Raw genomic sequence first — 25,692 nt, 5'->3', positions numbered from 1 at the left:
TGGTGGATGTGTGTTTTACTGTGATTCTAATTTGTGATCTCTTGATGATCAGTGAAGTTGAACTCATCTGTGGGGGTTTAGTGGCCAGTTAGTATCCGCTTTTGAGATTTCAAGTGTTTTGGCCAATTTTCTGTTGGGTTATCTTCCTTTCTAATTAATTTTTAGGAGTTCTTTATATATGTCAGATAGAAACCTTTTTGCTGGATACAAATATCCCCTCTCTCTCTGAGTCTCCTTTTTACTTTTATTTTTGTCTACAGAGGAACAGAAATTCTTAATTTAGAAATATTTGTGCCCTTTTTAAGAGGTCTTTGCCTATTCCAGTGTCCTAAAGATATTTACATGTATTTTCTTAAAAAAATATATCTGTAATCTATCTGGAATTATTTGTGTATGGCATGAAATTGAGGTTTATATGGATATCTAAATAGTCTAGTACCATGTATTGAGCTGGCATTATCTCCCTTTCCCCCCCAGCAGTATTACCTTAATTACAAATTAGGTTAACATGTGTGGGCCCAATCTCCATTTTTCATTTCAGTATTTTATAGTCACTTTTTCCCACATTTAGTATGGGATTACAGAGAGTCCATTGATAAATAGTGGGCATTTGACTGATCCAAAGATGATGATGACAAGGATAAAGGTGAACACTGTCTAACTGACTGCCTACTTTGAGCTAGTACTATACTGGACACATTGCCTAAGTATTTAATACTTAAAATGACCTTTTTAAAGAAACAGACTCAGAAGTCACAGAGCTAGTAAATGGGCAAATGTGGATTCTACTCAAGGCCCAATTTTAAGCTATAATTATAGTCACCATGCTAAAGTACTTTAAGATTATGTTAGGAGGGGTGCTTGACTATCTGAGTTGGTGGAGCATGGAACTCTTCATCTCAGGGTTGTGTGTTCGAGCCCCACATTCAGTGTAGGGATGACTTAACATATTTTTTATGATTTTATTTTTATCAAAGACCAAATCTATACAACCTAAATTAAATCTCTTTAATTCTTAAAAACCCAGAAGACAAAATAATTTAGTCAAAATAGGAAAAGTCTATTCTAATAATTTGGTGTACACAGGTTAAAACTCTAAACTGAGACTGATTTAGAATTAAAATTGGGGAAGCCAAGTAAGTTTGCCACAGTCTCCCCCTGCCCTCAAAAGTAATGGGACCTGAAAACTGATGTTAACTGAAGCTTCGTTCCTTCTTTAAGTCGTCTGAGACCAAAACCAGCTGTGAAGTTTGTGTGCTGCTTGAAGGTACCCAGCTAAGGGGTCGCTTTGGGGAACTGAAATTCGGCCCACATTCCAGTGGCCAAGCAATGCCCCCGTGGAACTAAGAAAGAACCTTGGAGGACCTTGTCTAATTTATACAAAAGCTCTGGCAGGCAAGGTTAGGTCCAAGTCCGCTCTTATCCTTAAGTTCCACCCGGGACAATGCAGGGTTCCTAAGGGAGGCCTTGGATAGTGCACTCACCTCTGAACACGTGGCAGGTGCTCCTGGCTTGTGAACAAGGACACCGCTTTCTGCTTGGTCCCACTGTGACTCAGCCTTGGCAAGCACTAGTATAAAGGAGCATCGTGATTTGCATAATGTTTTAGTACCATAATTGATTTCGTACTAAATTTGAAGACATAGATTGTTAAAAATTTGATGAAAGTTGTGGACAACTCAATATTACCACCTTTGTGTATTTCTATGTACTTGGAAAATTCTGCATGTATTTCAGGGAACTCCAGGACTAGCACATCAATTCCATGGACTCCATGAACCCTAGCTTCAGAAACTGGCTTTAAAATTCTACATTATGTATAATAATGGAAAAATGTAGTTTGAATGGAAAGTAGTGACACTAGGAAATGGTGATACTTGGAGTTGAAACATTCTTTAAGGAAACTTCTCTAAGAGAAAAATACTTAAATGATAACTAAATAGTATTTATAATTAGCTCAAGAAATATACTTTAAGAAGAACAAGTATAGTACAAGGATGCATAAAGCTATAGAAGATGTTTAACCCAGGTAATAGTTGAAAGTAGCAGAGGGGAAAAAGCAAAATGGGAAGAACTGATATATTTTTTTTTTTAAGATTTTATTTATTTATTCATGAGAGAGAGAGGCAGAGCGAGAAGCAGGCTCCCAAGGAGCAGGGAGCCCGATGCGGGACTCGATCCCAGGACCCTGAGATCATGACCTGAGCCGAAGGCAGACGCTTAACCATCTGAGCCACCCAGGCGCCCAAGAACTGATATTTTAAAATTAGGTACTTACATATGTACCTACCTAAGTATCTAAAAATAACTAATTTTACATTGTTTGAATATGGAAAATCACTAGCAGGGGCCATGCCTTTACTTGGCTTATACTCTGAGATTCTTGTATTTGCAACTACCGGAGTCCAAACTGGGGGTTGGGATGGTGGGGAGAAGGGAATTACTCCACTAAAGAAATGGTTGGATTTCTAAAACCTACATTTCCCCCTATTTTGTTGTCTTTTATAGAAAAACAATGAACAGTTTTGGTTTGGGAGTAACTTATTCTTTTAAAAACTTCTAGATATTTTGAGGCAAGTACATGTAGCCCCACAAATTACAGAACTGGCCTAAGTCACTTTTTTCTTTTTTTTGCCTTTGTGACATGTCTGGGGTGGTCATTGCTCTTAGTGATTCTTTGCTCTGGGTTAACAAAGGAGTAATCTTATTTACAATTAACCACCCATGTCCTTCCTGATTAGACAATTTTAAACATTCTGAACTGAGGCTAATATTGGGAAGGTAGGTTTTCCTATGTTGAATATTTACCTCCGCTTTGAACCACCAATTTTCTCTCTTCTGGAATTTAAGATACAAAGTATACAGTAGAGAGGCTTTTTGCTGACCCATTAATTAATTGGGCCATTCTTAGAAATTTTATTTTATTTTGTTATTTTATTTTTATTTTTTTAAAGATTTTATTTATTTGACGCGAGGGACACAGCGAGAGAGGGAACACAAGCAGGGGGAGTGGGAGAGGGAGAAACAGGCTTCCCACCAAGCAGGGAGCCCTAAGTGGGGTTCGATCCCAGGACCTGGGATCATGACCTGAGCCGAAGGCAGACGCTTAATGACCCACCCAGGTGCCCCTTAGAAATTTTAGTCATGACTATTTTAAGACTTAATTTTATCTAGCAAAAAAGAAGCATTCTGAGCTATGTAAATAATTGATATCTACAGAGTCATTTCTTAAGGTACATGATACGTAATGGCATCTATTGCTTTATTCATAATAGAAAAACCTACTTAGGCAATCGCAGCTACATTTATATTGCAAGGGGTAAAATGAAACTTTTGGTTAACTATTCCCTATTTTTCTCATTCAATATTAATTTTAAAAGATAATTTTACTAATTTGAGAATTTAGAGAAAAATTCGTATGTATGAGGTTAGCTTGAAGACAGTCAGTCTGAATTAGTGCAAGTTCTGGAACATAAATTACTCATAATGCATGTCATCCCCTGATCTAAATTTTACAGTATAAGCCATTAGATTCAGTTTTAATAAAGGTGGGAATTTATTTTTAATTGTGCTAGAATACCAGCCTAAAATTCTAGTCTCCAGTTATAGTGTGTTTCTGCTGTTGATTATAAATGGGTGCGTCCAAAGTTCTGAAATTTTTGGTTCTATATGAAGGTAAATGCTTACATTGATACATTTTTTTTCCATATTATTACATAATGGGAGGCTGAACCTAAAACAGCCCTGAATTATCAATTATTCTGATTTACTGGATTCTTTATTACACTTGAAGGGTCATCAGCAAGGTAATAAATTGTAATGCAGTGTTCCTAGTTAGAGAGGATTCAGAATCATGTGACTAATTCTTTCTAAAATAGGTGGACTCCAGACTGATGTCACCACACAGGCCGTCACGCACAGGCACACACACACCTGCAAGCAAGTACCAGGCACGCGTAGGCACAGGGCAGCATCTAAAACACGAGCATTTCTAAATGTGCACCAACTTCAGCCTTTGTTAGTTTCTTCTCTCCATTGGAAAAATGGCCTCTAATAATAAAAAAAAAAAATGTGAGGGGCGCCTGGGTGGTTCAGTCGTTAAGCGTCTGCCTTCGGCTCAGGTCATGATCCCAGGGTCCTGGGATCGAGCCCCGCGTCGGGCTCCCTCCTCAGCGGGAAGCCTGCTTCCCCTCTCCCACTCTCCCTGCTTGTGTTCCCTCTCTCGCTATGTCTCTCTCTGTCAAATAAATAAAATCTTAAAAAAAAAAAATGTGCACTTGTTACTGGGCCTTTTGGTTAGCAGGTTTCATTAAAGAAGAGAAGCTATAAATCCTTATGTCTAAAATATATATATATAATTTAGGGGAAGAGAGCACTGATGTATTTTAAACAAAGAATATGTTCAGAGGGTAGCATATGAACAACAAAAATGTAAAAATAGTAAAACCTGAAGAGAAAAATGTGGCACAGGGGTTTGTTGGTAGTGCATAAAGCAATTGGAAAAGTACTCTGAAAGGTTTTAAAAATTGGATCTTTAAACCTGTGTGGAGTCTTAGAAATCACTGAAGTGATGGTCTCCTCAGAGGAAGATGGTGGACTGATGAGGTACAGAAAGCATGTTGCTGGTTGAGCCTGCTGACCCTCTAGTGGAAGAAATACCTGACTAGACTCAGTTACATTCTGAAATCTGGGCCAATAGCATCTACTTCTGTAGCTTACATTATTATGCTTCATGTGACCAAATTTGTGTCCCTGTCCCCATTCTCTCTCCTGAGTTAGACCTAGTCCTCCAACATTCTGTTGTTACAAATGTCCAACAATCCCAAATGACCTTGACTCCTAATTTGAACTCTGTGGCATCCACTAAAACCAGTTCCTCTTCCCTGTCTTCTCTTGGAATGTATGGTATCACTAATAATCCAGGTTTACAAGCCATAGACTGAGGCATTATTCTTGGTGCTTCCATTTCCATTTTCTTTGCCATATACAATCAGGCACCACACCTTGGTGATACTACCTCCTAAACACGTGTCAGATTGGCACAGCTCTCTCTTCCCACTCCCATAACCCATCACAGCCAGTCATCTCTTGCCTGAATCAACCTCTTACTTGTTCTCCCTTCCTCCAGTTTTGCCCACCCCTTTTCAAATCCATTCTCCATCTGCTCATCTGCTATTAGGACTATATTATGGATGGTTGCTTCTGCATGAGGTTGCTTACCGTTATGACAATAAACAAAAACTAGGTGGGGGTAGAACACAGTGCAGAAGTGAGGGTGGTGTTCGGAGCAGAGAATGAGGGGAAAGGGAGAGGGCTGGGGGAACCCACTTTGCCACCTTGAACCATATACAGTAGTGGGTGAGCATTATGACTTCTTAGAAAGCCTGGATTTAGGTCATGGATCTGTTAGGCTTGTGGCTGTGACCACCTTGCTTAACCTTTGGAAACTCCATCCTTGGTAAGATGGAGATAAAGTAGAAACTAATTTATAGGGCTGCTTAAAGGACTAAGTGAATAATCACATCAAACATCTGACCTATGGTAAGGACCCAATAAATGGTAGCTGCTCTTACTATTTTTATTGGAGCACTGTTGAGGAGAGAGTTAAAGCAACAGCACGAGACTCCTGCCTAGCCCAATAGGAAGGATGCAGCATATAATACAGCTCCTGCTTCCAGCACAGTGAGGAGGGGGAATGGATGTGGGAAGAAGGGAAAAAAGGCAAGACCGGTGGAGGTGGGTTCTTCCTGAGCTTGTACATGGGAAAGCCTTTCCCAAGATAAGCTCGGATTCAAATCAAAACAAAGAAAACTTAGTTATCTGGATGGTTCTGGTTCTTCTCCCCAAATCGGTTTTATTAAGGTAGTTGCTTAACTTGCCCGTTTCTGTGTGCGCGTGTAAACAGCTATTTTTGCATGGCGAAGTATTACATTTCAGTGCAGCAGTCTTCAGACCTTTATTGTCTACTTCATTTAGTCATTGGAAAATAGACAGGTTTTTATTCTAAACACTATGATGGTAAGAGTGAGGCCCTTAGAAGAAATTTCAGCTGGAAGAAACTCACCAACAGCTGGTGAAGAACAGGTTCCATGTGTGAAAATTCAGGTAAGCTACTGGGGATGTGATAGGACTTCTTCATGTGCTGGGTCAGCAGTCCAGCAAATCAGTCTCCCATGGCCAATGGAAAACTCTTCCGCCCATACCTCTGGCCTGGTTCACCCTCAGGCTCCTCAGTTGGCCCCAGAAACTGATCTTGTTTCCTATGCAGATCACCAGTGCTGTTTCCCTCTGGGGACTAGCCATAGATCAGTAGAGTTCCTGCAGCTACTACTTACCCAGGAGCATTTGCACTCACAGAGCTTACTGTTCGCCCTCTTTGGGGCTATGTTAGGATCTCACCTGAAAGTGAGACAGGTGGACATGGTCATGACTGCTTGGCCATTGTGCTCTGTAGACTTACTATCAACCTTTAACACCACGCTCGTCTATGTGATTCCGGCATCTGGTTTACCTCCATGGTATTATTGCAGAGTTGAGTTTGTTCTGTATGTTTAGGCTTTCACACACTTGCATGTCCTTGGGGTTAAAGGGTGCCAAATACCGTTTATAGTGATGATCCATTGTAAAGAAACAGCATCCTTGAAGATATTGCCAAAGAGCAGTTGGCAAGATTTATTCGCACTGTGAAATTTTAATTGCCTTAGCTTTAGACTTTAAAGTTTGATTTTGAGGTCAGCCCTGCTCAGTCATGGAAGAGCAGAGACTTGGCTGTGTTGAGAGTGATAGGACAGTAACAGAGTTGGAGTAGCATCATCTAGAGATAAGGTCCAGCACATGTGGGCAGAAATGAAGGGTGGGTTTTTTTTTTTTTTTTGTCCAGAAACTATTATGTGTTTGGAGGGGGGGAGAATAACAATGGTGGTCACATTTAGACTTTGAGAGAGGCTATGCCTTCGGAGCTCCGTGAGGGGTGAGCTGCAGCAAAAGCAGTATTGGGCAGATAGCTCTTATGTGGCAAAAGGAAAAGAGGGGGGACCCTTTGTGAAGAACAGGAGGAGGAGACTCTCCAAAATTTAAGTATAATGCTGATGAGAAGGGCTCAGGTTTACCCCTAAAACCTTATGGAATCTGCCCTTAAGAAATATAAAATAAAAAAGGCAAAACTGTAGAACAGTATGAAAAATCGATATGGCTTTCCTGCTACATGGCAGACTCACTGTAATGTTGAACATTGTATCTCTGTGTACGGGGAGTTCACTTCTGTAAATACCAGAAGGACCTTGTTCTAACACTTTCAACTTATAACAAGGTCCTTGAGAACCGCATAGAGTAGAGCATTACAGTATAGCTTTAGTATCATTCTAAAAATTTATTGATGTGTCCGAGTGATTTTTTTTTTCTTTAAGTCTTGAGCTTGTTCTCCTTCCTTGCTCCTTCTCCTTCAGAGGATGATTCCATCTCCGTTCACACATGTAAAGTCCGTAAGCTACTGCATTGGTGATTAATTGTATTTGAAACTCCTCAGCCACATTATTGTGAGTTGTAGAAATTCTATGTGCAGTGAACTGATCAAAAAGAAGCCAGATTTCATCTGTGGCTCTTTTATTTGTAAAAGCCGCTGAGCATTTTAGTGCAAACATCTTACATTTCGAGAAAACTGGAAATAAAACTACATTAGACGGAGGCTAGAATGGAACGTTAGTGGCCTGCGTGCCTCTACTGAGACTGTGTTGGGTGCCAGTTGGCCAGACTCGGGAACATTTAGATTTTGTTTCTGAGAGGAAGCAGTGCATGGCCATAAGCCACATTAAGTTCATTAGGTGCAATTGCTGCATGACACAGTTAATATGGTGACAGAAATAAACTCTTCAGTGACTCAATTCTAGTGGCACCAATTTTAACCAATTTATCAGACAATTGAGTATGTTCTGCACTGGGGATGGATCTTTAAAAATATGGTGCCCATTTTCTTGTTGGGTTTATTTGACTTTGTAGACACAGCTCAGTTGATGAAGATGCCGATATGTATTCACTAAGCATGTAAGCAATGCTAATGGGGGTTGATCTGTTGCTGGTGCTTAAGGGAGGTTTTACTAACCAACCTAGAATGCATCTAGAAGATGTTTATGATCTGGGAAAGCATCCAATGTATCTTGGAGAAGTGTGTGTGTGTATTTGCTTTCAGTAATCTGTGTAAAAAACATAAAGGTTAAAAATCACCAATCATAACATCATACAAAATGGATTATAGTCATGATTGTTAAATGCTCACATGAAAATCTGTAGTTTAATTATTTTTGCCAATAATCACATTACCTATATAACTGACACTATAGTCTTAATACGTTTTATCCCAAGGCATGTTAAATTTTATTAAAAAACCCCATGAATTATGACTCTTACTCCATTTTAAGGTTGAGAAAATGGAATGAGAACAATATAGTAGGAAATAAAGCAGGGAACTACACAGTGTTGGTGGTTCACACAATCTGACCTTTCTGTTACGCACATTTATGACTTGAAAAGTAGCATGTTTAGTCCTGAACTCCCTTCCATGTTCTAAACTGTGTATCCAGCTACTTATTTTTGGTTATTTCTGTCCGGTGTTAACTCTTTCAGCTAGATTATATAGACTGCTAAGGCACAGCAAAAACTATTCCTTGTTAGAATGACTCAGGCAATATTAGATAATATGCAGATAAATTGCAGGATCAAGCTTTGTGTTAATTAGTCCCAAGTCCACTTCAGCCGGAGCAATTGGAGCTCTGTTTAACAATGCATGCATAGGTTTTGAATGTGTATAATTGAGGGAAAAATTTGATTCAAAAATAAGCTCCTGGAACAACAAAATCAAATCCTAAGGAAATAGTCTACTAATGACCTGGATCAGACTGATGAGTCTTTGCTAGTCTACCTAACTATTGTCTTTCAGGATTATGCCCATTAGCAAACAGATCAGATGGGGACAAATGTCTGTTGCTTCCTCTTGGAAGCTGGATATCAAGGATACATCAGTTCTATTGACTGTGATATTAGAATTCTTACACTAAAGTCAGTCGAAGGTAGTGGATACCAGCTTTCTTTAAATGCAGTACTTCCTGGAGATAGGAAGCCTAGAATGAAAGACCTCTTCATATGCTTGCTATGTTCAAAGTCCCAAATTACTGAAGACATTTCTTTATACTGATACACAAACACGGTTATCCAAAATAGACTTTTCCTTCCCCTTGATAACATTTTAATTCTTTTGTAAGAAAAGAAAAACTAGTCTTAATTTATAAAGCCAGTGGACATTTTGAAGGGAGTAAGTATATCCTTACCTCTAGCTCATGAGATGACTATGAAGGTTGAAAATAGGTCTTTATTTATACCTAACCTGCTGCCCAGTGCTGCTTGTCCACTCACATCCAAGTTTCTAAACCGATGTGAGTTCCTTCCAGCTGTGGGAGCCAGACTGATCCTAACTAGACTACAGTCACATTTTCAGGATTGTTAGGTATCAGATATTTTATCGGTCAAAATCAATAGATAAATAAAGGGGGAAAGCAAAATCAGCAACTTTTAATTAAACCTTTTGAAAAAGTAGGACTATGACTGTGACTCAGACTACTACAGGACACCTGCTCTAAAGCGAAAAGCTGTTAGTTTAAGCACGAGGCAATGATAATTTATTAGAGGTGATGACAGAGTTGAATATGAGATTTGTTTTTTACTGTGCATGCTAACCAATATGAGCATCTAACCACACAATTAACAACCCATAAAGGTGGCAACTTTGAAGAGCTGTGCATTCTGGCATTTTCCTGACTGGAATCCCTTAGATTATTTCCCTAGGCACTTGAATTCAAAGAAAAGTTCACTCAGGAGTGTGAAGTAACAAATTGAGTAACACTCAGGAGTGTGAAGTAACAAATTATTCATTTTCTGTATTTTACACATATCAACTAAAGTATTTTCAACAAACCTTTGTATGAGTATATGTGTGGGGAACACTCAACAAATTATTTTTTGATGCCATAAAACCTTTGACTTGAGAATAAACTTATTTTCTCCATATTTTGCAAACATGGGCTCTTTGGTGACTTCCAAAAGTTAAAAAAAAAAAAAAAAAGATTCATGGATGAGGGGGGAAAAAAGTATGATCTGTAATTTTTATTTTTTTCTAGAAAACAATTTGAGAAGGCAGAAATTAATGGTCTGCTTACCTCAGGACTGAAACACAGGAAGTCTAAACAACTTGCCTCTGTTCACACAATAAAATAATGTAAAACCAAGAATACCATATCATTTCCTAGTATTTCATTTCTGGGTACTACTGAACCAGACAGACTTTCTCCCTTAATATTGTGAATAAAATGAATCTCTTAAAATGATCCATCTGGAAATAAAAGCGTGTGGGCATGCACGTGTGCGCACTTTGGTTCTAACTTCGGTAACAGGTTAGGGGCCCCATGGCTATCACTTGAGTTTGAGTGACATTGATCGTTGTAGAGTCAGCTTCTGTGGTGCCTCTAGGCAGGGTAAAGGCTGCTGGTGGGTGCTCCCTGTTTACCAAGATGGACCTGTGGATTTAAGCAGGCCTCCTTCTCAACTGGACTCCTTACCATGGGATCCCTCTGGTTCCTTTCCTGCTGTCACCAGGCTCAACAGTGACCCAGGCAGCTGTGGTTTCATGCAGTGTGGGGAAAAAAAAAATGTATTTTCTATCAAATAGTAGATGTTTTAAAGGATGTGTTTCTAGGATAGCCAACTGGCTTCCCATTTTATTTCCCAGTTTTCTTATATCAACACTTGAGATTTAACCTTTTCTTGCCAGGTACATGTTACTGGTATTGTGGCAAGTGGTGAGCACCAGAGGCAGAGGCCATCACGTAGATGAATGCACAACATGCTCTTCATGCTTAGGCCGCCTAAATGGCTTAGTCCGTAGAGCATGTGACTCTTGATCTCGGGGTTGTGAGTTTGAGCCCCACATTGGGGGTAGAGTTACTTTAAAAAAAGTAACAACAGGCTTTTAATTCTGAGAGTAAATTCAAGATTGAATTGCTTCATAAATTCCTATTTTCCAGATTTCAATGCAGTGAAAGATGCCTGTTTTCCTTCCAAAGCTAGACAAGGGAGACCAACCATCTCTTCCTTCACTGATGGCTAATTGGACTCCCAGTGCAACTGGCTGTGCATTGCTGGAAATCACTTAAGACTATTTTGTTTGTTGTGCAAAACAAAACAACACAACAAAACAAAAAGTAGTTTTGAGAAACCGAGGCCTGCTAATAGCAGTTAGCCACCTGCTTACTGTGCTGATATGTTTTAAAAACAAAAGAAACGTTTTAGGCAAACATTATAACTACACCATATCCAAAACAAACTATTGAATTATACAGTATAGCCTGTGAGTTTTCTGTTAAGAAGCAAATACATTTAAGAATCTGCTGTGACAAATCAGTATCAAAATGTGTGCAAAATTACAAGAACAAATAGAATGTTTTTGACTGGTTTGTTTATATCGAAACTATATTATTTTATGTGAAGTATGTGTAATAGAGCATTAGATTTGAAAATTCTGTGTTGAATATCATTTCTGACAGCCTTTTTTAGGGTCACTAAAATTCCAATAATTCAGTCTAGGATTGAAGTCGATTCCAGAGAAAAATTTAATATAGTCTGCTTGCCTGCCAGCTTCAGCATAGTTTCAGAGCATTGAAATGGTTTGACACATTGAAATATAAAGTGCATTTGTCATATCTATTGGTGGAGTATTTTATGTGATCGCATCTAACAAAGATCAAGTTAGAGTAAAACTTAAACTGTTTTTTTTATGTGTTTGTGAAGAGGATTGTGTTTTATCTTGTTTTCTTTACAGTCTTGATTTGATTTATTACAAAGTCCAATAAACTATTCCTAGTAATAATAAAGAAACACATTGCCTGAACCAGTTCTGAAATGCAGTGGAACACCTCTGTATTACCACAATCACTTGCTGTTTGAAAGACCCATATGAATTCAAGATTGTGTCACAGAAGAGGTACTTTCTAAATGAGCATGAGGTTAGAATGGAGTTTCAATTTCCAACTCTAGCAAATAGAAATGGTGTAATTAGAAGAAAGTTTATAAACCTTTGAACCTCCGTTTTCTCCTCTGTAAAATGGGGGTGATACTAACAAGCTTGTAGGTTTTTTGTCGATTTCTTTTGATATGGTAATGATTTGAGATGTTAGGTGTATAACCCTAACTCAGTGCCTGTCCCCTAGCAGTTGTTCTGCGAAAAGCTTTATTATATTCTTACAGCTTCTGGGAATTACACTTACGGAAGGAAATCTGCAGAATACCCAGGTATGAGCATACCAGGACATACTGCGATGAGACTCCAGTGTTTTTATATTTTGAAAAAAATATGGCCTTAGATACTACAAAAATCAGTTAATCTTCCCAGTACATATTCAGTCCTGCATGATTATTTATGTTTGAGCTGTTTGGGGCTGCTTGTGGTGAGAGTGTAATGATCAGTTGGATTCTGTTCCAGAGAGTTCATTGAGGACCCCTTAAACTGGAATGGACCTTAGCATCGTGCAGCAATATCCTTTATGGGAGTATACAGATCTCTCACTGTTCCATTTATATAGTCATGTACTCATAACCTTTTATGGAAGAGGTTTTTTTTCTTCTTTGGGTAACCACATGTTTGCACTCCAAATCAAACTTTACATTTATTTTAACATGTATATGTATTAAATTATCTTCAAATAATGCCTTTTTATTAAACCAGTTGATTTCATAATGTTCATATTTTTAAACAGTATTGCTTGTTATTACTGGTTTTGCTTGTCACCGTTTATATAAGCAAACAGAACATTACTTAGCTTGACGTCTTCCAGACTTTACGGGAAAATGGCTGTGATGGTCTAGTGAACGTGTTCCAGTTATTATAATCTTCAGTTATAGTTTTAACATTCATTTATCTTTAAGTACAACTTATATTTTAAATCTGTAGGTGGATTTATCATTTTAGGAAGTAATTTTTAGGAACAATTTATTTTCAAGCCAAAATAATCTGTGCTTTTTTTAGTGTTTAAGTTTTTAAGTTTCTTTCCTTTTCAGAGTAAGGATACCACTCTTGATCTTTATCTCGAAAATTTCATTTTTTACAGTAATTGGTATAAAAACTTTTAGATTACAGTTGTCAATAATAAGCCTTCTAAATTTTTAAAATATTTTTCAACATTAGTCATCAATAGAACATACTTTGGAAATTCCAAGTTTAAAGGGAATGTGCTATATATTTTGCTGTATCAGATCCATTCTGGAGATGGTAACAACCACAGCTCTTTGGACAGAGGAAAAAATTTTATAAAAAGTTTGTTACACGCTATCATGTTCTGAACTAGGATAAAGTGAGATCACTGATCTATATGTAGAGAACAATTGTGAGACGCGAGCACTACCATCAGGACTGGGGGAGGGGAGAGAAGAGGTTGGAATTAGTAAGACTTAGAAGCTCAGAGGAGAGACCCCCTGAAGTCAGAGCTCTGGAGAGGGGACACTGACCAGCTTGTGCTGGCATCTCTGAGGAGGCAGGGAATGAAGACGGTTCCAGCAAGTGTTAGGAAAGTGGTAAGCTTTTCAGCTGAAGGAACTGCCACTGTTGGGGGGATGCTGACAGAACCAGCCAGGAAACACACAGAGAAGGTCCTGGCTTCCTTGTTCAGCCTCACAGTCTCCTTCCCATGTCCCCATGACACTGCCTTAACAGAGCATCTGGCCAGGCATAAATGGGGTTTGCCAGCCCCAGCAGCACAAGGCAGAGCAGGGAAGGATGGTTTTGAAGCTGATAACAATAGCTAATTGGCACAGTTGCTTTATTAAGAATCCTGGCTCTTAAAAAGGAATGTTAGAATTATTTCAGAATGGTCCCATTGTCATCTTAGATCGAATTTGCTATAGTAATTCACAAAGCAAACCAACTCACTTTATAATTTATATCCCCAGGAGCAATATTCCATTATTACATTAATACTCCATTATTAATGTACAGGTTTCCCAACACAGAAGAGTTAGTTTGAACGTACTTTGAATCATTTAAAAAAAATACACTGTCAAAGGCCTGCAAAGTTCCTAGCTTTTTAATGCTATTCAGCATGTTTCTTCTGCTTCCTGGGATTCATATGCAGACAGACATTTGAAATCAAACACATGAATTCAAGCAGCACGACGCTCTGCTACTGAGAATCTGTGAGACCCTAACATGGTGGTGAAGTTACTGCCTTATAGAAGACTGGGCTGTTTGACAAACTTGGTGGGTTAGTCAAGTTAGTCAAAGGGTACCGCTTACAAGAGTCATCAGTAATACCTGGGAAATGCAATCAGCAAATAAATTCCTTCTCTGTCCAAGCCTTACATTTACTTAGGTTGCAGCAAAAAAAAGTTTTAGGAGGCACCCTTTGGCTTTACCTTATCTGTGGGGTTTGTTAAATTCTACTTATTGACCAGATCCAGTTTGACATTTACAACTGCCCAAGAGCAAGCCAAGCAGGATTACAAGTCAAGAAATTAAGGAGGGAGCTTCTGTGAAAGAGGTCTCATTGATAGAATATGCAACATCTAGAGACTGTGCATGTTAGGCGAGGTTACAGGGCTGTGACTAAAAGATGCAAACATTTGTAGTAAAATGAAGAGGTCTGAGGAAACAGGCTACGGAAAAGTTGACTTTAGAAGATGGGAAGAGAAGGAGCTCAAGACCATAACAAATTAATGAGGGCTGGAAGAGAATAAGATTCCTATTACAAGGAGAATTTTGAGGAGAAATGGTAGTGACATTACTCCATGACTGAGTACTTACATTGGTCCAGTCTTGGTTCAGAGCGCTTTGGGTATATTAAGGACAATAATACTGTAAAGAGATCAGAGGAAGGCCCTGAAAACCATGAACTGAGAAAAGGCTGTTGGCTTTGATCTTTGGAGGGTTATTTCTGACTTGGGGGGAAAAACATTTTAACACAGTGAAAGTATCAGAAGCCAGGTTTCAAATGTTTAAGGAAAGAAGGATTGGTAAGGATGTCTGTGAAGGGAGTTAAAATTACTCTTCCCAGAGCTTTGTCAGTGGAGCAAGAAAGATCATATATACAGTCCTGTCTACTTTCCTTGAGTGCTTGCAGCTATAGATATGTTTAAAGATTGAGAGGGTGGACATGGAATGTTGAGGTCGTAAGACCTCTCTTCTGAGTCTGAGATTGTGATGGACCACCAGCTTCTTTGGGAGGATGAAGCAATGTAATTGTGAAAGGTAGTGGGGTTGCCCTGTAAGGTGTAATGTCTTGACTAAGGTAGAGCAATATATTGAGTAAAGAAAGTGCCTAAGAAATGGGTGCTATTTAAAAATCAAGCATATGAATTACTGGAATATGAAAACGAAAATTTGCTTTCAGGGATTTCCATAAGGTTGTCATCACTGTATTCTGGTCAAACTGCATGCAGTCTACCAAGATTTGTCTTGTAGAAACTTTGACTAGTTTGAGGTTTCTCTGAGTAGTGGCTTGTAATGAAGATAGATACAGAAAATGTTATAAAGGTGATCTGTGTGTATTTGATGATGTAGTCTAACTTACTGTAATGGAGAAATCTCTCTGCTAGCTCCTTGATTTGTAAGTTAAAGTTGATTTGATAGTATTGAAATGTCTCTTCCAGTAAACGAATGTCTATATTTTAGGAGACTCCAAGGTCTATCTTAGATACTTGAATGGTCCTATTTCAGTACCTATTATTTGGAATATACAGACAGGAACCTCATCCAAATTGCCATCTCCCTTAAAACAAAACAAACCACCAGGTTTAAAATCCTTTGTAAGCCACCGGGTTGCCTTTAAGTGGATTTTTTAAGAAAATCACTGAAAACCCCACTCTGTTTGGTAAGAGTAGCTTTCCAGTTGAGTCACAAAAGGCGTTATGGCTCCGTGCTTTACTTCACTATCTCCGTAATACTGAGCTGATAATTTAGAAGTTAAGCAGTATATCTGCTACTTTGTGTTTTCTATGAAGTAACCTTTGATACATTTTACAAGAGCTAACCCTTGTCAGGAATACTGTGTAGTAATTTGCATAATTTCTCAAAGAAGGTCCTAAGATGAGCATGTGTTGTACATCCAATTTGAATCAAAGGTAAATAACTTCTGAAATAAATAAGTAAACAAATGCACATACATACATGCATATAGATATTATAGATCTATAGGTATGAAAATATGTATGCATGTATAACCTCTCCCCAGTTTATTTAGTTGATGAGCTGTTTATGAATGTCTTCCTTGAAAATACATTACTAAGATAAACATTATATGAGGGCCATGCTAACTGCTTTAACAACTAAAATGTTAATAGCACTGTTATTTATTTTAGAACTTTCCAACATGCACAGACCTAACTGGTGAATAGGAAGTTACTGCTTCTCTCGGTCATTCTGGAGACCCATGCTGACAGAAGCTACTATGCCAGGCTTCCACAATCACTCTGGGTGGTGTTACCCAGTTACCTAGAAGGCAGAGGAGAGTAAGCATCACCCAGGGAAGCTAATGATGGGCTAGGCTAGAGTAGCCCACAGAAACTTTGGCTCATATTCTGTTGGCTGGGACTCCATCACATGGCCACATTCGATTGCGAGGGAATGTGGAACATAGAGTCCAACAATATTCCCAGGAGAAGAAAAAGTGGTATTTTGGTGTACTATCTGTTGCCAAAATATTTAATAAATACTGATTTTTAGAAAGTGTTAGAAGGATATGGCTTCATAATATAAAATCACAGATCATGTTCTTTGTAATTATACACATCCTAATTTGTATAACAAATATGGTATACATGAGTATTGAGGCATTTTGGTATGGTGACATGGAGACAAAGGGGTTTCAAGGCCAAAGGGGATTTTGACTAGTCTAAGAGGGTCACCGTCAAAAACATAGTGTAGAGCTATTGCTATGCACATAGATTCACCTGAAGCAAAGGATTCAGAAGCATACCTGAGGACTCTACCTCTACCGAAGGGAAGTCACTTGCTATTTCTAAGTATCTATGATGGTGACAGAGAAATAGCTGTATTGTTGAGAAGTTTGTAATAACTGAGATGTCAAGAGTTGTCTGTAGCAGGCAAAGAGTTTGTTAATGGTGTTTCTTTGAATTACTGTGCTATGTTCATAGAGATTTGATTATAGCCACATTTGTGTTTTGCAAAAATCAAGTGCTTTTTGAAGGCTTGCATGTACGTTAGAGGACAGTGTGGAAATCTACCTGTGAAAGGCCATAGGTTTCTTTTTTTTTTTCCTCTGTACTTAAGTGTTTATTTCTTATGATTTAATTCACGTAAGCCTCCAGCTCTATACTCTTTGATTCACCACTGTGACTCATTGTTTAGAGTATCTGTCACATAGAAGTATATGATCAACATTTTTGAGTGGATAGGTAAATAAATACCTCCTTTTGTAAGACTGATCAGGGCCAACGTTATACAGTTCATCTAAAGCCATTCTGTACAGTGCCTGTTCTATAGTAAAAACTTAATTCTTGTGAGTTATAATAATTATCCTTATTCCTGTACATGTGCTGTTCTCTTCTCCTATAGGATACTGAGTGATGAAGAATTTGTGTGTCTTCAGCTAAGTTCCAATAGTTCTATTAGCTAAGTTTTAATAGTGCAGATGCTTTCATTAAGTTCAGTATTAGGCCCCTGGCTTCTACTGAGTGTTGATTGAAGAAATGGAGACCTTTCAGAGTCACCGGTGGAACCACCAATGAGTATTTTCTGCCATGTGATGTCAGGAGCAGGAGCTTCGAGGGTCCAGATTAGGGCTGCTGCTTTCCAACTGTAACCGTGGACCATAGGTTTCTGAGAGAAAATAAAATCCTATTGAAATTGGAACTTTCTTATGTCATACAAATTTGCATATCTTACTTACTAAAATCATAATTAACACTTTTTTTTTTTTTAAAGATTTTATTTATTTATTTGCGAGAGAGAGAATGAGAGACAGAGAGCATGAGAGGGAGGAGGGTCAGAGGGAGAAGCAGACTCCCTGCCGAGCAGGGAGCCGGATACGGGACTCGATCCCGGGACTCCAGGATCATGACCTGAGCCGAAGGCAGCCGCTCAAGCAACTGAGCCACCCAGGCGCCCCATAATTAACACTTCTACTGCCAATGTTAAATAGCTGAAAACAATTTGTTTTATTTAGTCCATATCACCGGAAGTGAATGAAACTACAAATTATTTACTATCAAAGTTTTCCTTGACATTTTTCTGTCAGTTGATTCCTTTTTCTCCTTTCACTTTTTGTCAACCGGGGCAGAAATAGCCTAAACTCTCAATGTCTCTACAACTTACAGTTAAAGAGTAGAAAAAAGTCATGATTATTTACAGGTGAAACTTTTTTTTTTTTTTTTTTTTGGAGGGCAGTGTTTTTGTTAGAGTTAGTAGATCTTAAATTTGGGAGTGTATATTCTAGTCCAATTCCCCAATTTCTTGTAAGGAATTGGTTGAATGATTGCCTCACAGTGAGTTTTTATCTTTTTTTTTTTTTTCCTTTCAGTTCAGTACTATGTATATTTTATTCTCACATATTCAAAGGTACTTTAATATTATAATATCGCAGTATTATAGGCTAAATAGGCAGTGTTACCAACAAGTATCTTTGCATATGGGAATTAGAGGGTGGGGTATCATACTTAAAAAAACATTTCAAGTAATTAAAGTTGATTTAATATCACTATGTATAGCAAAATCCTAGAATGTTTATAGCCCCCACTTTCCTTCAAAATAAAGTAATTGTAAATGCTTTACATCTTAAATTTACAGAGGATGTTGATCTTGCTCTTCTATTCCCTTTTTCCCATACTCTTCAAAACTTCATCAACCACTGTTTTTCCATATACAGTCTACATTATGTTGGAGAAGGCAAGTTATACATTTCAGGTTTTTTGTTTTTTTTTTTTAACTTCACAGAATCTACAAATCTCTAAATTAAAAAAAAAGTTTCCTATATACATATGCTTGTTATTTCAGTAAGATCAACAAAATGTTTAGGAGCACAAATTCATTAATTATCTTTTGTATCCAGGGCAAAATATAGCAGGCAAGTTGAAAAATGAATTGTTTATTTTTGGAGGGGCTGGGAATAAAGAACAATGAAACTTCCAAATAAAAGTAGTTGGACCTTTTTGCTGTGGATTTGAAAATAAGTCCAGAAGGCTGAGCTTAATATAACATGTGGCAGGTGGCCTGCGTTTGCCTGGAGAATTCCTTTAGGGCAAGACAGCTCAGCAAACACATAAATCCTTTTTTCTCTGTTATCTAGTAGCACATTTAGTTGCCATGGGGATTTTATTTATGCAGCAGATCCTCTGCAGTTCAGTTTGTGCCTAAAGTTTAACCGTACAGCTGTTACCGTAAATGCTACATGGCAATATTTTCCAAACACAGACCCTAGAACAAAAAGAACATTTTTTTCCCTGGCATTAATTTTGCTTTTTATGTTCTGAAACATCTTAGTAAAGTGTTACTCTATACCAGGAAAACTTCACAAGTTCCAGCCAAGCTATTGGTATCATTTCCTGTTACTTGTTCACTTCCAAATAAATTATATGAAAATAGAGCAAATATATCTTCAATGAGGGCAAAATTTTGCAAGTTGAAATGAAGAGCTTATTCATTATACTCCATATATCAAAGCAATTTGATCTCCCTCCTGCCCAGTACTGTTAACTTCTTAAAGGAGTTTAGATCGAATGATCAAATACTTGCTCCTCTGCATCTTCTCACTTTGGCAGCTCTTTGAGTACTCCCTCCCTCCACCCCACTATTTCTAGTGGAGGAGGGAGGAAAACAAGATAGAAAAATGGTGATTGCTTTTGCAACAATCAAGAGATCTCGAAGTTTCTCCAGCTCTGAGCTAGGTCCTGATTTGGAATGAATTGCTTTTGTTTAGTCTTGATTTGTACTACACCAGATAAATCACCAGTATGTCTCCTTTGTGTGAACAGCATGGATTGGTCAATGAAAAGGGGGAACTGATGGTTTTAGATGGAATGCATAAAATTACCTCTCACCATCTGTGTCACAGCGCACCAGGAAAATGATGAAAGGAGAACTTGAAATCCAGGTAAAGTTGCTCCCTTAGAAGGAAAGTAAAGCATTCAGAATCAAAATAAATGTTTCTCGTCTTCCTCCCCACAAGATATTTTTGGATGGGAGGTTGACTGTTGCAGAGAACCATCGAGACATCATCCTTACAGTTGGTTCTGCTCGAGTGAAATGGTCAACATATAAAATTTGAAATGATAAACTAAATGAAGGCCTTCTGTTTAATGCCGTATATTCTTGGCAGGAACCAAGCAGTTTAACATTGAAACTGCATTATTACAGTAGGAGTCATTAAAGATCATCTCTGCTAGGAACCTATTCCTTTCAGATATTTTATCTTTCTATTACAAATAGCCACATAAATCTGAAAATGAATTTTGATGTCATTACTCAAAATAGAGATTTTAAATGGCAACTGTTAACAAGTTCTCTCTACAGAGTGAATGCTCTGAAGGCATTGAAGGCATGGTACCTCCTGTAAAAGGTGACTGCAATCTCTTGCCATTTACTGCACATTTTTAGCAAAAAAAAACCAAAAAAAAACCCAACAAAACAACGAAGTCACTCCTTAAGGGGTATTGGAAAGCAAATATACATGCTTCCTTGTACCCATATAATCAACAGTGGTATGGGCAAGTATTCAGCTTTCATGAAGTCATTTCTTGAAAAAAGTCAGCTACCTTATTGACTCATCCTGGCATTGGTCCTCAAAGTGTGGCCCGTGGTCCACACTGGCATCACCTGGGAGCTTGTTAGAAATAGAGAATTTTGCCCCATCCCCCCATACAGAAAAAAATACCTGCATTTTGGCAGAATGCCCAGTTGTTGCTGTGCATATTAAGTTTGGGAAGCATCGCTTTGGGCCATAACGCTGGAGCTCAAAGTGTACTCGAGATTATTGTGGAAAGGTGCATAGTTTCATCAACTATTTTAGGACCTGTTAGTAGACATCTTAACACTCTTTAGTTTTTTATCTTTTGTATTTGCATCATACACACACACACACACACACACACCCTCAATTCTATGTTCATTCTTCCTTCAGGCTAGTGATAATTAGTGCCAAAAATCTTTTCAGAAATACAGGTTGACCAGCTACTTAGACTACTCAGAATGTTCGAGTCTCATTCTCTTCTGTCTATGGAAACAATCCACCTTTTTGTCCTCCTCTTTTAACAGTCTGCCCTATGAACCCTGACCCAAAATCACAACAAATGATTCCTCATGCCCTCGACACATGCTCTTTACAACTCCATGCCCTTTCATATGCTGTTTCCTCTGCTGGGAATATTCCTTTATTTTCCACCTGACAAACTTTGATTCATACTTGAAGATTCATTCAGTTCCAATGTTTTCTAGATGAGGCATTCATTTTTATGCAAACAGAATGAGTTGCCCTTTCCATAGGGTATCTCTGGTATTTATGCAAACCTTTGTTAGAGTTCTCATGACCCCGTGTTCAATCTATTATTTACTTAGGAGTCTGGTTCCCTCACTGGACTCACTGTTCCTTGAAGACACTACTCTTACCCAATTTACCTGTGTATTCCCAACACCTAGGAAGGTAGCCAGCCCATAACAAGTGCTTGTTAAGTGCTTGTTAAATGAATGAATGCCAAATCCACTTAAAAGAATGCCTTTTTAGCAATGAGAACTGCTAATAAACTGAGACTTCAGGGTAAATCAATCCCCTCTCTCTGTTATAAACGTTTATATATAAAAAAAAACAAAACCTTCCTGTTCTGAAAGAATCCTATCAGATATGCTGGAAATAGAAAGGATAATAGAAGACCACATATAAAGTAGGCTATAAAAAAGAGAAGGACCTGAATTGGAAAAACTGAAGAAGCTTGAATGTTCAACTGTAGAGAAACTGGTATACTGGAGAAAACCAAGAGTGAAATAAAAATGGTTTCCAAGAATATGATTATATTTAATGTGAAAATTGTATCACCGTTTGTACAGTTGGATCAGCCATCACTTTGATAGGCAGTTAAAGATTAAAAGTTTACCTTTGAAATAACCTTCTAGATGTACCTTAAAACAGCGTGTTTTATAAGAATTCCATATGCACAAATGATGTTACAGTGTTAGTATTAATAGGGGGAGCAGATGAGCATACTGAATTTTTCTTCAAATGTAAATGATAGTGGTTTGTATCGAAATAGGATTATTTTCTTTTTATTTTTTTTAAGATTTTATTTATTTATTTATTTGACAGAGAGAGACACAGTGAGAGAGGAGCACAGGCAGGGGGAGTGTAGGGGGGAGAGGCAGGCTTCCCGCCGAGTGGGGAGCCCGATGCGGGGCTTGATCCCAGGACTCTGGGATCATGACCTGAGCCGAAGGCAGGCGCTTAATGACTGAGCCACCCAGGCGCCCCCCCCCCTTTTTTTTAAGGGATTATTTTCTTTTGTGTAAATGTTGACATAGAAACCATATAGGCTGTAAAGGAATGCACTTATGCTTATGGGACAGGCATACTATTGTACATTTTCACCTTGTTTGTCTTACACCAACTGCTACAGTTTGAATTCATGGTAGCATTTCTAACGTATACTGGGGAAACAAAATGAAAAGTTTGAGTATTTCTTCAGTAAAAGGGGGAAACTTAACTATATGCCCACAGATTTTACCTAGAAGAGGGAAACTTTAGATAGACATACCACATTTAATTTGAATAACAAAATAAGGTTTGTGATGTCTGGTAAGAGAACTCAATGACCTTTCTAATTCTTAATTCAAAAGACTTTCATTTTTGATCTATATTTTGCAAAATTAAAAAAAATTGAAATTTAAAAAAATTTTAATTTGGGGGGGTATTTTGCAAGATTTTAAATCTGTATTTCACTGAAGTGGGAGTTTTGAGCTTTGGCTCTAATGTAAATGTCTTAGTAATGTTGGGCAAAGGAATCTGTGGTCCTTATAGTTTAGAGCCTGATGTTATGCTACCCATAGGTACAAACTCGACCTTATTTTTTTACTATGCGCTGTGGAAGAGCTCAAATGTTTTGTTTTGTTTTTAAAGATTTTATTTATTTATTTGACAGAGAGAGACATAGCGAGAGAAGGAACACAAGCAGGGGGAGAAGGAGGGGAGAAGCAGGCTTCCCGCCGAGCAGAGAGGCCGATGCGGGGCTCGATCCCAGGACCCTGGGATCACGACCTGAGCCGAAGGCAGACGCTTAACGACTGAGCCACCCAGGCGCCCCAAGCTCAAATGTTTAATAGTGTACAGATTTCATTCTACTACAAAGCTTGGCAGGTCTGAGATATTCTACAGTTATTAAGGAGATTGAGATGGCTCAGGGTCAGCAGGAGAAACAAAGACTGAGGAGAAGAAGTTCCAGAATAAAACAATTTAAGGGACCATTTACTATCGAAAAATGTTTTCTTGAAGTTAGATCACATTCAGATGTTTGTTTATAAACAAACTCTTGATTATAAAATCATTAAAATGAAAGGTTTATTTTCAGTTATGTAGAAGCTAAAGAAAACAAAACAAAGTGACACTTTTACTAATTAACACTTTGGGAATATTATCGGTGTCGGGGGCAGTGGGGGGGAATACTAGAAAACCTGAGAATCCTGGTTAGGCTGTCACTGCTGCACAGGACAAGGATATACTACTTATCCTTTTATTCAGAATGTAAAGGACTGTCAGAAATAGTACTGCAAATGGTCAGTGAAGGTGTGTTTTAGCAGTTCCTTTAGATAATCACTGGTCACATTTGGGGCATAGACTGGATTCAAGGAGAGTTCAGGGTACTCAGGGAAAATCAAATAATTCTGGAGAAATAACAGCAGGCTTAAAAGCAGAGATAAATGCAGACTAAGGAGAGAAAGATGGGTGGTTGGAAGTATATTTGGCTGTTTCTTTTTTGGCAGCCTTACGAGGATCAATTAGTATTAATATGCTGAAATGATTAAGTTTGGCAGTATTTTCTATGAATTTCTATAAGGGAAAGATTGTGTATATTTCTTTGGGAAACTAGACTACTTACTGAAACCATTTTCCCCTCTAATAACAATGGGGGCGATGTTGGGCACTGGAAGATTTTTCTTATGGTACTTGAAAGAAGAAAGGGTAACCCTCATGTATTGTAGGGGCAACATAGAATAATGGGTAGGGCAAGGCATAGGCTCTGAAGCCAGACCACTTGGGTTCAACTCCTGGCTCTACCTACAACTAGCTCAGGAAACCAGAGCAGGTCACATCATTGCTGTGTGCCTCAGTTTCTTCATCTGTACAATGGGATAATAATGCTATTTACCTCTAAACAGTTGTGAGGATTAAATTCAGTATCACTTAGAGCAATTTTGGCATGTAGTCAGTGCTTCATAATACTACTGCTAAGAAATTTGAAAGAGGTTCTTTAATGGATAAAAAATATAGAGAAACAGGAGACTGATAAATGTTTTTATTGTCAACAAAAATATAAGCTATCTGAAGACTATTGGGAGGAAACCATACTGCGGCAGAGAAAGTTGATAGCATAAGAATATCCCAAGGCAGAATATTTAAGAGGATAAGACACTGTCTTCTAAGCAAGTTTTATAATGCAGTGCAAAACCGGGAAGGTGTTTAAACATAGCAATTAGTTTTGGAAAGGAAGAGAAGATGTTTCAAGAAGAAAAGGGCAACGATGAGTTTAATAACATAAAGAAGTGAAGTTATGACTGCCTTTCAAGGCCCATGGCAGAGAAAATGCACTAGGAGGCTATTAGAAATCAAAATAATTGAGAGTGAGTTTGCAGTAGAATTAGTTCAAGAAGCTAAAAACTACCTACATTGACAGGATGAAGAAGAAAGTAGGGAGAAATACTTTCTCCCATTAAAAAGGAATATATACTTTCTTCTGTTAAAAAATTAGCCCCTCGAGAACAGGGCTTTATCTTCTTTGACTTCCTAGTGTCCCGCCCTGTGCTTAGTGTATAATGCACACTTAAGTACTTAATGCATTTGTGAATGAGTTTATCTAATTAATGGATTAATTAATGGATTGAGGAATTAAATTTATTAAATAATTGATATGAGCATTAGAAGGAAGTAGGTCATATAGAAAACTTTTAGATTTCACTTTTCCATATTTGTATTTCAGGGCACAGAATTTAAAAATGGAGAGTTAAATAATAGAGAATTTCTCAGAATTACTCAGATTAAAGAACAATGAGAATGTATTTTCTGCTTAAAAGTCTATTAAATACAGAGATATTAAGGATTTAGAAGCAAAAATGGCCAATCAAGAGGTCGAAGTGTCATCAAACTACAAGAAAAGGCAGAATTTTTAAGGACTTTACTCACCTCAGAACTTTATGGAGAATTGTTTGTTTCCTTGAAATTGTTTTAGAAGTTCCCTGTGTACTGTTCCTCAAATGCGGAAAGATGAATGTGTGTGGAACACAGTTCAGTTGCTTTATCTCATAAAGGCCTTAGATGTGTTCAAACCTAGGGTATAAAACATTTGTCGGACTGTATGACAACTAGGAGTAGAGGTTAGAAGAAAGAAACATGAATTCCTAAATGATAGCTATTGGAAAAGAAGATACAGGTCCCAAGAAGAGCCACCACT

General features: G+C 38.0%; 1 protein-coding gene across 1 annotated transcript in view; it reads left to right on the top strand.

The window, feature by feature from the left end:
• Positions 1 to 25,692, top strand: part of LOC118002846 (neuronal PAS domain-containing protein 3-like) — an 835,118-nt gene that overhangs the window by 143,402 nt on the left and 666,024 nt on the right. The window lies entirely within an intron of this gene.

This window comes from Mirounga leonina, unplaced genomic scaffold (assembly GCF_011800145.1).
Source record: "Mirounga leonina isolate KUSES-001 unplaced genomic scaffold, KU_Mleo_1.0 Mir_83, whole genome shotgun sequence".
Classification (NCBI taxonomy): Eukaryota; Metazoa; Chordata; class Mammalia; order Carnivora; family Phocidae; genus Mirounga; species Mirounga leonina.
Note: the sequence above shows the minus strand (reverse complement) of the source record. Positions and strands in the feature narration are given on the sequence as shown.